The sequence below is a fragment of the Triturus cristatus genome, chromosome 2_2 (assembly GCF_964204655.1).
Source record: "Triturus cristatus chromosome 2_2, aTriCri1.1, whole genome shotgun sequence".
Taxonomy (NCBI): domain Eukaryota; kingdom Metazoa; phylum Chordata; class Amphibia; order Caudata; family Salamandridae; genus Triturus; species Triturus cristatus.
In genome coordinates, this window is record NC_140582.1 from 862580454 (window position 1) to 862593783 (window position 13330).

The window sequence follows — 13330 nt, forward strand, 5'->3', positions numbered from 1 at the left end:
GTTTGTCGGCTGTCCCTCGCTTAACTTATGAACTGGAATTTCTGTATATCTTTCGTCTTATCTGGGGTATGATGTGAAGTTAGCTAAGAAAGCTGTTCTGATGGCATATAAATGCACTATTAACCCCTGAGATTCTGCAACTGTTACCGCTTGACTTTGCATTGCTAGAGCCAGGATTGATCCTATGCATCCTACTGTCTTAACCCTGTAACAGCTGTTGCGAATGTTTTCTTGTATAAAAATAAGTAATAAAAATAAAAAAAGAATGGTGGTCTAGGTCTGTCGAATTCACAAACTTGAAGCAGCTATTCTTAAGACCAAAGGGGCTAAGGGCAGCCGATGCCTTACTTTTTGTCTGATAAGTAAGATTGTAATTCTTCCTTCTTTCTCTTTGTTTTGCCTTTCTTTCTTTTCTCTTATTAGACTAGGAAATGATACTGCAATATGATTTTACAAATTTGTTAAAAGCTCAGTTTAAATGCATCAAGATTATTGTTATTATGGAACTCAATAAAACATATTTTTGAAAGAATATTCTTGCCTGTCTGAATACTTTATACTTTAGTTTTGATCATTCTTCAAAAAATTGAATTCATACTCTTGCTCACTCACATCTGTTCCAAATCTGTCAGCATCAGTATTTACAGGCAATGCGTGCAGCGCCCTTGTAAAGATTTTATATGTGTAGAAGAGGGGCTTCGCTCTGCTTAATGGCCTTTGACCCGTCTACTGGGTAATCTATTGCCTTTACAAATAGTAACCATTCCCCCTATGGATAGTGAATGGCTAGAGCAAAGTTCGGACTGTCACAAAGAAATCTGTTAATACATAACCTCAAGTTTGATTACTCAGTCTACGTGGACAAAGAAATCTGTCTTGTTACCAGTGCATGTGTGACACACGTGTGACAAACTGAACGACAACCTATCCAGTGATACCTCTCATGCGGGTGAGGTGGAACGAAAACTCACTCCCAAATTGGAACCATCACTAAACCATTTTAGACAACGCATTTTAGACCATGAAGAATGACACATGAACCCAGCCTCAACATCACATACATCATCTATGAAAGTGCTAGGGACCATGGAGTTACTGACACATCTTTTTGATGTAGATAGTGTTCAACAAGAGAGCTTCCGTCAGATAATTTAACTGCTGGGGCAGAGGTTTCAATAATGAAGAGGGGTAACAGTTAAGCCTGCAGGCTACTTTATATCTTGAGTTATTTCACTTGGAAGGCCTGACCTGTTAAGGGATTCCAGAAGTCACCCTTACGAGCAAGTTGGATTTTGCTCAGCCGTCATATTACAAACAGTGAGACGTTGGGGTCTAATTTCCGAATGCCTGAAGTACAGAAGATTAAAATTTGATAAGCTTCTATGTTGTCATGAGCACCATTCTTTGAAGGACTGGTTTACATCCTCTCTATTGAGTTCACCCAGTCATGTGCTAGATTACTCTGTCATGTTGTATTTGAAGACTTGTATGTTATAAAAGTCAAAGGAAGAAACAAGATTGACTGTCCTGAAGAAAGTGGATAATCTAAATTCTTATGACTGTAACGCATTGATGAATTTTAATTTCACAATCTCCCTGCACTGATCAATTGTACATTGTATATTGATTCATAATTGGACAGCGATGTAATGTGGCAGATGTGACATTTTAAAGAGGGATTCATTTGTCTGTTTTCTTAATTTCTTCCATGGATTTATGCTTATTCTGTCTTGTGAAGTATTACAGTATATTATATATATATCCAAACAAACAGGAAACCCCTTTGAAGAGACTCCACACGAAGGTAAGTATCAGCTCGTGTTTATTCGTTGACAGCCTGCCAGCAGGAGAACATCTAGGAGCAGCATAAAACAATGCACGCCAGACGCGTTTCAGGAGTAACATTTCTTCAGTGGCGTTAAAGCAGAACGACTGGAAGCGCTGCTGAGAGTGCACAATTTAAGTTCCAACACCTGCCCTACATGCCTTGAGTGCACTACATCACCCATAAGACCACAAGGATGGCCACGCCCACGGGGGCAGGTGTTGGAACTTAAATTGTGAAAGTGAAAGAATGGATGAATGAAAGGGAAGGTAGGTGGATGTAAGAGTGAATGTGTGGATGAATGGATGGATGAAAGGGTGGATGGGTAAGTAAACAAATGGATGAAAGGATGGATGAGTGAAAGGGAGGGTGTGTGGGAATGGATGAGTGAAAGGGAGGGTGTGTGGGAATGGATGAGTGAAAGGGAGGGTGTGTGGGAATGGATGAGTGAAAGGGAGGGTGTGTGGGAATGGATGAGTGAAAGGGTGGATGGCCGAGTAAAAGAGGGTCGGTGGATTGATGGATGGGATGAGTGGAAGGGTGGATGGATGAGCAAAAGGATGGATGAATGAAAGTATGGCTGAATGAGTGAAAGGATGGATGAATTAAAGGGTAAATGGATGAGTGAAAGGGAGGGTGAATGGAAGAATTAAAGGGCGGATGGATGATTAAAAGAATGGATGGATGAGTGAAAGAGGGTGGATGGATGAGTGAGAGCACGGATGAGTGAGTGGATGGGTGAATGAAAGGGTAAATGGATGGATGAGTGGTTGGGTGGAAGGATGAGAGAAAGGATGGATGATTGGATTGCTGAGGGAAAGGGTAGGTGGATGAGTGAAAGGGAAGATGGCTAGAGTGCAATGATGAATGTAGTGAAAGGGTATACGTATAGAAGGATGGATGAGTGAAAGGAGTGATGGATGGATGGGCTTGGAGATGGATACATAGGTTTGGATATAGATGGGTGGACGGACAGAATGGTGAAAGACTGAATGATGGATGAAAGATTGAATGCACGACAGAATATAAAGGTGACATTGTGGATATCAGCAGGTGGAGGGAAGGATGAATGGGCAGATGCATGGATGGAATAGACAAGATAGCTCTTCTGAGGATTGTCGTAATGACTTGTTTAGTTTGCATCGTGCCACAAGATGTTTGGTTCGAAGTGTGGGGGGCGTGGGGGGGTGGATTTTAATATTTTGGCTACTCCCTTGACTAGACCCCACCAGTAATTTCCTGAACAGGACTACCAAGATGGCGGGTCACCGGGCTGGGCAGCTCTCTGTCCCACACCGCAGACTTGTCTGTAGGGCTGGGCTCCTTGTCCGCGCTTAAGCGCTTCCATAAAAGCCTTCATTATAGCGCCTGGCGCCAGGGGAGGGGATGCGCTTTGGAGCGGGTCCAGCGAGCCGGCTCATTCAACGCAGGGCCGAGGAGGAGGCCTGCGGGGGTGGGGGCGGGAGGGCCGGCAGCGAGACCACTGTCACACGCAGGCTCCCAATTACAAAGATATTTGGCACACGCTGGCAATTAATGCCAACATGGCGGTGGATGAATGGAAACCGCACAGCGACCCGCAAGGATAAGGTGGCGTCTCAGGGGAGTGGGGTGAGGGGAGAGAAAGTGGGTGAGGGGAGAGAAGGTGGGTGAGAGGGGACGGCTGATGGTGGGGAAGAGTGTGGGAGCGTGAAGAGAGCGGGAGAGAAAAGACTGGAACAAATGAGGCATACAACGGAGGAAACATAGACAGGAGATAAAACTCATGATACTAAACTGTTTTCATAGCTGAGAATCTGTAAAGCTATCACAACACTGGTTGGAGCCATGTCAACTAGGGAAACGGAGAGAGGAGGGAGAAAACGGAGCAAGAGAAATAAGAAAGGCTGGAGGAGGGTAAGATAATAAGATATGGAGTAAGAGGTAGAATGATAGTGAGGAAAGATAGGGAGGGAGGGAGAAAAAGGGAGACAAATAACGGGAGGGGTTGCGAAGCTAGGGAGAGGCAAGATAAGGAGAGAAATAGAGCTATGCAAGATAAAGAGAAAGGACTTGTCTGCAGAGCTGGGCTCCTTGTCTGCGCTTAAGCGCTTCCATACAAGGCTTCATAATAGCGCCTGGTGCCAGGGGAGGGCAGGCGATACGGAGAGGGTCCAGCGAGCCGGCTCATTCAACGCAGGGCAGAGGAGGAGGCCTGCGGGGGTGGGGGCAGGGGGGCCGGCAGCAAGGCCACTGTCGCATGCAGGCTCCCAATTACAAAGATATTGTAGGGAGAGACAAGGTAAGGAGAGAAAGAGCTTTCACTCTGTAAACAATTAACAAATCTTGGGCCACATAAATCATGTGTTTTATTTACCTCTTGAAAAGAGCACAGCGGAGCAGAGCATCGGGGAAACAAGCACGCGAGTAGTGCGTGCGTGCGCGAAAGCAAGCACGGGAGTTGAGTGCGCGTGCTAAAAACAAAAACAAAAAAGTATATGCAGAGAAAGTACCTTAAAAGTTGAAACCGGTCGAGAGCCTGAGCGAGTCACTGCAGTCATCAAGGCTCTGTTTGGTGTGTGGCGAAAGTGAAAGCAGCGCGAATTAACGCGAGACACGGCGGGGGAGGGGCGGAGGAGTGTTCAGAGAGCAAGCGAGAGGAAAGACAGATGGTGCCTGATCGGGCGCTGGCGGCAGCGCACGCGTGCGTAACCGCAAGCGCTAGGCCAGCAAAAGCGTGGGGTAGCACTTTTTAAAGCCCACTACTAAATGTCTTGCAGGGCAGCGAATGCGCTGGCTCAGGCGAGACTTAAAAAACATAAAATAAGAAGCAGGAAGATGAGTGACAATCAAGCCAACCAGTGGTGAGAAATGGGCAGGCATGCTCCAAGCCCCTCTATGTTCTTATAAGCCCACACTATGCCTTGTAACAGGCAGTAGCAAACTCGACCTAAAAATGGATAAAGATGCTCCTGATGCCATAGGCAACCGGTATCTCTGCACCACCAGGAGACGTCATACTAGTTTCACTATTGTGTACAGGGACAGGGATGTTCAATTGATGTGCAGTCAGATTCTTTACCAGGGGGAGGCATACAGTTTGATCCTAGCCAGGCTTCCCTGTTTGCATCGATCTTCATCAGCCTATGAGGAAGGCGATGAGTGCAAGCTGCTTCGGTCAGCATCTGCAGACAATACCTTCCCTTGACCAGGCCCACTCCCCCCAGCGTCTTGTCTCAGACTCCTTCGTCGCTGTACAGGATTAACGTGCAGACTAGCAAGGGGAGCTATCTGGCAGTGGAAAAACAAGTGAAGTACTCCGAATGGTATGACAGCTATCGCCTTCCAAACCCAACTCTGCGGGAATAGGAGCAGAAACACGCGTTGCTTTTGGCCGGAAGAATGCATCAGACGGAGTGATTCCTCGGCCATCCATTTTGTAAAACTCTTAAAATGCTGGGGAGAAATCCCAGAGGATGTACGTAGAGTTTACAAATCAGACGAGCTAAATACGAACGGGCCAGGGGCCAACATGCACGTAGCCAAGATGGCCAACACACTATTACGCCACACACTAAAGTCAGCAGCGCTCTTCACAGCTGTTACTTAATTCCACACTGAATCACCATGAACTCTTCTCGTTTGGCTTTTCAGTGTTTTACTTTTTGAGGCAGTTTCCCTCACCGCAGGCCCATTAAAACCCAGTGTCACCGAAAGTTTTGAGTAAAAAACGATAACATGGTTTCAGTATTGTGTTGCATGTTGCTAATACTCTGTGTATTTTAAGGCTGTAGTTTGTTTTATGATTACATAATAAAGACTGTCATGAAAAATGTATACGTGAAGGTTTGAGATCCCCTAGTTTGAATCTGTGTTTGAAATTCCGGTTGACCAGTTGCATCGTAGATGGTATCTATCGGATTTAGTTAGAATTTGTAATTAACCAGTAAAACAACCTTGTTACTGTTATATTGCTGGCTGCACAACCCCTATATTGCAACTGGAATACCACCAGAGATGCTTGTCTTTCAAACAGAGAATTACAAAAAGAACATGGCCCTTGAATTTCAACCCAGCTCCCCCTTTCATCCAACTGTGTGCCCTTTACCAAGGGAAAGAAAGCAAATTTTCTCTAGGAAAGCCGAGAACAGTAGCCTAGGAAATACAGAACTACTGGATCAACAAGGGCAAAGAAAATAACAGCCTACTACGGGCATTACAAGTGACCTAATATTCATCCTATTTCTGAAACATAAGTATGCATCGTATACATTTTGAACAGTTGCCACTACCCACTGCTAACTTCCCAGGTGCACCTAGTAGCCAAACTTGCCCAGCCAAGCATGCACACGTGAAAGGGGATTAAATAACAGGTGACATAACAGGAAATATAAACATTCATCTGTACAGTGGGCTAATAAACTTCCTGTTGCATGCTCCCACGCCCATGGCAGCCTGGTGTCAATAATCCGATCTCTACTAGACCCCATATCATAATGTTACTTGCATGCTAAAATAACAAATCTGCTATGACCTGGGTCCAACTGCGGCAAATATATACAAAAATGGCAATGGCACATGCCATAACACAACAGCAAACAATAGGTGGGTATGGCATTACATGCAGATTGTGAACCCGTGTTGGGGTGGACTTCTCACTATGTGTAATTGAGAGAGCATTCACATCATTGTTAAATGATTTGGTCAGAAAATAAAATATCATGCTCCATGGACGTCATTTAGGGATCGCCAGGGCAGCTTGTCCTTATGGACGTCAGCTGGGGATGCACTCTCTTTGTATTCTGCCAATTATATAATTACACTAATAGTGGAGAATATATATAAGTGTATGTATATACACTCTCAGTAACTTTTAGAAAACACTCACAATCACTGGATGATGTCATGAGTGATGTCATTTAAGATGTCATCAGTGATGTAATTTGAGATGTTATCAGTGATGTCACTGACCATGTCATGAGTGATGTAATATGTGAGGTCATAAGCAGTGCATTGCGGGGGCGTGAGCTATAATTAGCTCGGCTAACTATAACTGCTGAATTTCTCTGGTTTTGTACGAGTTAAATATCAGCTTAACTATAACGTCCCGGTAACCTTTGTTTTTTCACTGAATTTCTAAAAAAAAAAAAAATCTATTTCCTAACTATAACGCCCCTGTGACCTTTGGTTTTTTCAGTGAATATATATAGATATCATATTTTTCACTATTAGTGTTGTAAAAATTGAGTTCAATTAGCTGAAATATGACCTTCTCTGGCAGCCGAGGTATGTAAAAAAATGCCTTAAAATATATGTTGTGTGTGTGCTTGCGGGTGACTTGTGTTTATGTGAGAGTGTGTAAGTGTGAATGCTTGTGTATATGTAAGCATATGTGTGTGTGAAAGTTAAAGGGCGTGTAATATCACTTCCGCTACCCCAGGAATTTAGGTGAATTGACCTGCATGTCATGCTCAGGGAGTGCAAATAATAAACTTGATAAGAACGCAGCTGGTGTTGAAGGATCGGTACTAGCCTGACCTATCAAAACTTGCTTGCCATCCTCAAAACAGAAACTACTAACTGGGGTCAAAGCAATACAAGCAGACTTGACCTGGTATGACTAGAAATCACGAGATGCAAAAAAGGAGATAAGACCAGAAAAGATTAATTTTCCAACTATACAACGATCAGGAAAAACACCCTGTCACTGATCAGATGTCCACTCAAAAAATAAAGACCTGCTTCTTTGAGGACTGTATCGGCCTCCAACCATACAAAACCTCGTGCTTTTTTTTGCCTCGCGGGCTGAACACTGGGGAGACTCTCTCCACCCTGCCATCTCCCCACCCCTTCCCAAAAAAAATAATAATAATAATTGCAAGATTCTGAGTGCACTTCAGAATTCTCACTACATACATAACTGGTACACGACCTTCGTTTAATCATTGTGAGTTCTAACGATCGCACTACAAATATTGTGCTTTCCAGGCATGCCATGGCGGGCCGGTGCGGTCCAGGGGGAACAACAGAGTGGCAGCTGCCAGCTTCTAAATGAAAGGTGCACACGTGGGCACGGAAGCGGCGGGTTTGAATTAATTCAAACCACCGAGGTGTGCGCTGCCGCTTCCACCGGTGAGCCTGGGGAAGGACACGGTCTGCGTAACTCGAACTGGGGCACACTGCACACATGCGAGCCGAGCCGCCTGATACTGTTTCTATGGCAGCCCCTGCTACTTTCCAGCCGGTCAGCAGATTTGGAATTGGCAGCCGCTGCCAGCGCCGGGTGCAGCCTCCACCGGCACATCTGCCAGGCCACTTATCACCTCTGCACACACCCCTGGCTGCACAGGAAGCTGGCGGGGGAGGGAGGCATTGTGAGAGGCCGATAGCATCTGGGTCCCAGTGCTCCCGGGCAGGAGGGGATGAGCCATTTCCTCCAAACATCATGGAGGTATACCCTCCCCCACACGCCGCTCCTTCCGAGCCCCTCCCGAGCTATTCCCAGGCGCTCCGAAGTAAAGAGCCTTCTGTCTGGACAATGGAGCAGCAGAGCTCCGGCTCCTCCGAGCCAGCAGGGGCTAGAGAGGGGAGGAGGGGCGGTGGTGCTCTTCACCTTTCACCCTTTTCTTCCAGGAGCAATGGCCTGGGGCGGGCAGATCTTACGTCTTGGTATGTGTCACACACCGAGGCAACCGGGAAGGCTTGTCACGTCGTCAGAGCCCACGGGTACAAAGCACCTAGTGATGCTGAAAAAAGCGCCTAGTGATATTGAAATTGTATTTATAAAGCGCCAATTACCCATGAAGATATTTGGAAAGTTTCCTATGCGTGCAACGAATTTTAAACTTCGATTCCAAACATTGAAACAACGCCACCGGTCGTTTACATACTTGAAGAGATGGTTCACAGCATTCCCGACCACTGAAGTGAGGAATGGGGCCCAGACGTGAAGAAGGCAGAGGTCTAAGCAAGTCCGTGGCAGGGGTTTAAGGTCATAAACCCAGTAGTAATGAAAAATTAGCATTGAAACAGCGGACCCTATATCATGGTCCTTAACTCTACTGGTAAAAGCACTAACTGATTTTCGAACAATGAGTGCGAAAAGTTAAATTAGTCCGAGTATTTGAAATAGACAAAAACCTGCCTACTTGGTAAATAAGAGCTACGAGAAAGCCATGGCACAAAGATGGAGTACAGGAAACGGGCATGAGATAGGTAATAAATGCAATGCCACCACGAGAAAGGCAGGCCATCAGATAAAGGAAAGGGCCGGTGCGTGACAGAATTACAGAAAGGAACGCGTTGTAAGATGCTGGCATGAAACATGAAGTCAGAGATGTTAGGGCCAACATTAAAACGGCACTGGATCACAGAAGGGCAAACCTAAGCCGGATAACTAAATATCTGAGGGATAGGAGCATAAAAAATGACAGAGGAATGGCTGAACGATGGCCTGTCAAAATATTAAGAGAAATCCCCACAACACAAGAAGAAACAATAATGGTAGAAGAGGCAACGTTTCTAGTATAAAACTTCCTGTGGCGTTTCCATATGCTGTTTAATATGAATACGGGGTATTTAGTAGACCATTTTGAAGGTTTGACAACTTTAGTCCGGCTGTGAAGGGGCAGTTTCTCTGAGGGAAAAAATGTTGTCATGTGACGTCCCATAAACTTCCCTTGCGTCTCGTTTGTCCTCCTTCTACGTCCCATTCCATTGCTCTCTAGCATTCATCCTCAAAATGTCCCTTAAATAGCCCCTATAAGGTCCCAATCCTGTTTGTCATTATTCCAATACACCAGGTAAGTTTCCGCTCTCAGACCTATCATGAAAGAACATAAGTGAAGGTTGGCAACTCTATTGTTTTTTGTAAACTTATACAACACGCAGCACTGTACATGCTGTGCGCACTTCTCTAAAGTGGAAAAGACACAGGCTTTATTTTTCCAGTGTAGGCGGGGGTGGGGTGAAAAGGTTCACTGATTTCGTAAGGCACCTCCTATCTTAAACTATCACGAGCGCGGGGAGGCGCCGGGAGGCGGCAGATAGCTCCCTGGGTGGGGATTGGGAGTTGCTGGGCAGGGACAAAGGGCACGGCTCGGGCGAGGGCCTGGCAGAGAACAGTCCCAAACAGGAAGGCGCGCGTGCAGCCGCCAGGAATGCGTGACGCAGGCCCAGCCTGGGACAAAGAGCAGGAAGCGGCCCTGCAGCCGGGGAGAGCAGAGCAACATGTGCACAGCCCTCCCTGACCCGGGGCAGCTGGCCTCCTCCCACAACAACAGCAGCAGCAGCCTAGAGGGGCCGTGTGCTTTCTGGGTGTGAATTAAAACACCGCCTTTAATATGCCAGACCTGCCCTGTGTAGCGCTGCACTGATAGGGATATTTCTGGAATATGGAGTGTCCTTAAATGTCTGTTTTATAACCACCATGAGTCACCGCATTTTACCTCAGCTGCTTGTCGTATCATCTACCTCCCAGAGAATACAAGAGTTAATGGCCGGTAAAACTATCTGAGCATAGACTGTTTATTGTGGCCCAATAAAAGTGTTCCACTCTCCAGAAACCCTGTTCGGAAGCCGAAAGACATTGCTTTATCTTGCTCAAACTACAACGTGGCAACCACCAGGTCAAATTTCATTGCCCCTACTTCACTGGGCAGAATCAATCGATGATTAAAAGTTCCACTAGTCTACAGCACTGAGGTTGTTTACAATAAGGATTGTATACAGGCGAATACGGTGATAACCAACTATAATATGGAACAATGCATATTTGTGTGCTGAAAGCTAGCAACCAAAACTGTGCGTGTTTAACGTGTACAAAGAAAGTTGCTTCACCAAAAGAATCGAACCATCTACTTTTGGACACCTTTTATGGGGCTAAATGAAAACAATATGTGAAGATGACAAAAGCAGTATTTGTCACCGTAACAAAACTCTTCCTTGAGACATCAGTCATATTCACCCCAGTTTCGTAACTCTCAAAAAAACAATAGTATACGTTCTATAGCGCTCGGATTTTTCCGATTTTCTTTGGAAAAAACTGCAAACTCAATATTCTCCTTAAAGCCTAGCAGTCACAGGTGGTCCATTGGAAACCGACGAGAAGCAACAGAGCAGACGTACACATCAGTACAATAAAGCAATCACGTAGTGCTGTGTGACAGTGAAACTTTCTATTCAAGGTTAAAAGCTTGCCCATGTGATGGGCAAAGCGGGCAACCCTCCTTGGGCTAGGTCAGATTAGCAGTGACAGCTAGAGTTATCTCTTTACAAATCTGGGCCATGTAATTTACCCAGTGCCTTATTAGAATACATTTTTTAAGAAATCAAAACTCACAGATAAAATCTAGCATCATTAGACCACGGTAACCAACGTAAGTAAAATAACCGACGGCCCCAAAGGCACACGTTCGAATGAATGTTGGTAGCGTCTACTCGCCCTTTAACGTTTAAATGAATGATACGATTGATTATTCTGTGTGATGGACACTCAGAGCCTGGCCCTGTATACCATAGCATTAAAACTATGTACAATTGCCAGTATTACAAACCTCAAAGGGTTTTATTTATTATGGTGACGTTTGGAACATTATAAAATAGGCTTTTCACATAACAGCCTGCTTCTGTATTTGCATCATAATAACATGAAATCCATGTAGGGACATAGTTTGCAATTTATAAACAGGATGGTCAAATAACCAGAAAATACATACAGAAAAGTGGACATAAGTGCAAACCCCGTTACTTAATCTTTATCAACATAAATGTATAGCGAACGTTTGCATCTAGCTATGCTACCAAAGCTTCTTACAGTGCTCAATTTTATTCTCTAAACCAGTAGCAAAAACACAAGGCTATTTAGCCAATAGCCGAATGTAAACGGTTGGCGGTTTGAAATGGAAGAAGGTAGACAGGTATACATCAAGTAAATGCCTATATTTATGTATTATCACTTACTCGTGTGCATCTCTCTCCGATATTACTGCGAGAGGTTCGTTTTGGTGACATGATAAACCAAATGAAATATGCGAAGCATTTTACGAGGTTATCTTTTTATCCACTTAAAACAGTTTCCGCTTCTATAGCAATGGAGTGCGAAAACACGAAACATGAATTAAACACACACAATAGAAACAATCCCAGGTGAACTAGAGTACAATTTTAACAAGATACTGGGTACCCTTCAAAGTCCAACATAAGCATGTAACTTCAACAAAAAAGCTGAAGAACAGAGCATTAGTTCAGTTGGACGATTAACCCCGGCCTTCTGAAACGTGTTGCCCTTAAGAACAGAGCTGTGTATCTGTAACTAAGGGCATTGCCTAGATATACAGTGTATGGGCTGCGTGCCCTCCTGGAGAGGCACTTTTCACACGAACAACCCTCAATACCCCATTGCAAGCAGCCTCTAAATACAAGACACTAGCAAAGCACACATGCTGAAACCCCCTCCCCCGAATTAGGCGGGAGGTGTGGGCCTTACCTCCCGCCTCCCGATGCAGGATCTTTAAAAATCCAACTGCCTCTGCCTTGGTTTCGACTCTAAACGACTTAAAAAAGTGAAGACTGGCAGAGGTACTCGGTTAGCTAGTTTATACAGATAGACAAGCAAGGGGCGGTAGCGGGAGGGGTCGGCTGGCGGTTCCACCCAATTAACACAGTGATTGGTTAGAAAGAAGGATGGCCCAGCCTTTCCCAAAGAGGCCGTCCTACCGCTTAGAAAAAAGTCGTCTGACCCGGAAGTGATACCTCAGCCGCACACTGACCGTTTTTCTTTGGTGTCCAGTATGTGTTGAAAAGCTGTTTATCCCCTGCTGTCCAGTCTGCGATGAGGCATAGTTTTGGAGAGACTGATGGTGGGAAAGTCCTGAGTCTGACACCGGCCACTCCACGTAACGGGCAAAGGCGAGCTTCTCCGTTCGTTGCAGAGGGCTTGTAAAGGGCTCCTAGGAGCCAGATAAGTCTGACGAACAGGCTCAGTGTCCAGGGAGTCCGCCTGCCTGTACGTGTTGGGCCGGAAGGTGTGGCAAGGGCGGTCCAGTAGCAGTGCTGGTGGAACAGTTTTTCAGCATTAGAGTGCTGCCATCAATGTTGCATCACTGAAGTCCAAGGGATTGTGAAAAATTAAAGTGCCAGAAAAAGAACTAGTGTAGCAAGCGTATTGGCAGTGGTAGGGGTGTAGTATGTAGCCAGTGATGGATTTTGTAGCACACCATCATAAATCCATTACTAAAGCATGGTAGTGTACTGTCATTTACCGACAGCACATTTTCTTTTGACATGGCCACCAAATTTGCATTGTTCAGCATTCCGTCCATCATCTGTCTTTTTTGCTTATGTCAATCAATCAATCGGGTTTGTAAAGCGTGCTACTCACCCTAGAGGGTCTTAACCCTATGCGAAGTAGGAGAAGGCTCTTCCGCCTGCTCTGGTTCTGCGTATGCATGGAATCTCTGCCAGGGCCAGGTCGGCGGAACGGAGGCCCCTCTTGGGTGCATGGAAGGAGACTTTTTCGTTGAGGTT

The 13330-nt window shown here is 45.4% G+C and overlaps 1 protein-coding gene across 1 annotated transcript in view; it reads right to left on the bottom strand.

Annotated features, from left to right (window-relative positions):
* Positions 1-12421, bottom strand: part of KLF3 (KLF transcription factor 3) — a 74208-nt gene extending 61787 nt beyond the window's left edge. The window contains exon 1 of the mRNA XM_085642276.1: positions 12291-12421. The gene's annotated coding sequence lies outside the window, so the exon portion shown is untranslated. The remainder of the gene's footprint in view (positions 1-12290) is intronic.
* Positions 12422-13330: the final 909 nt, after the last annotated feature.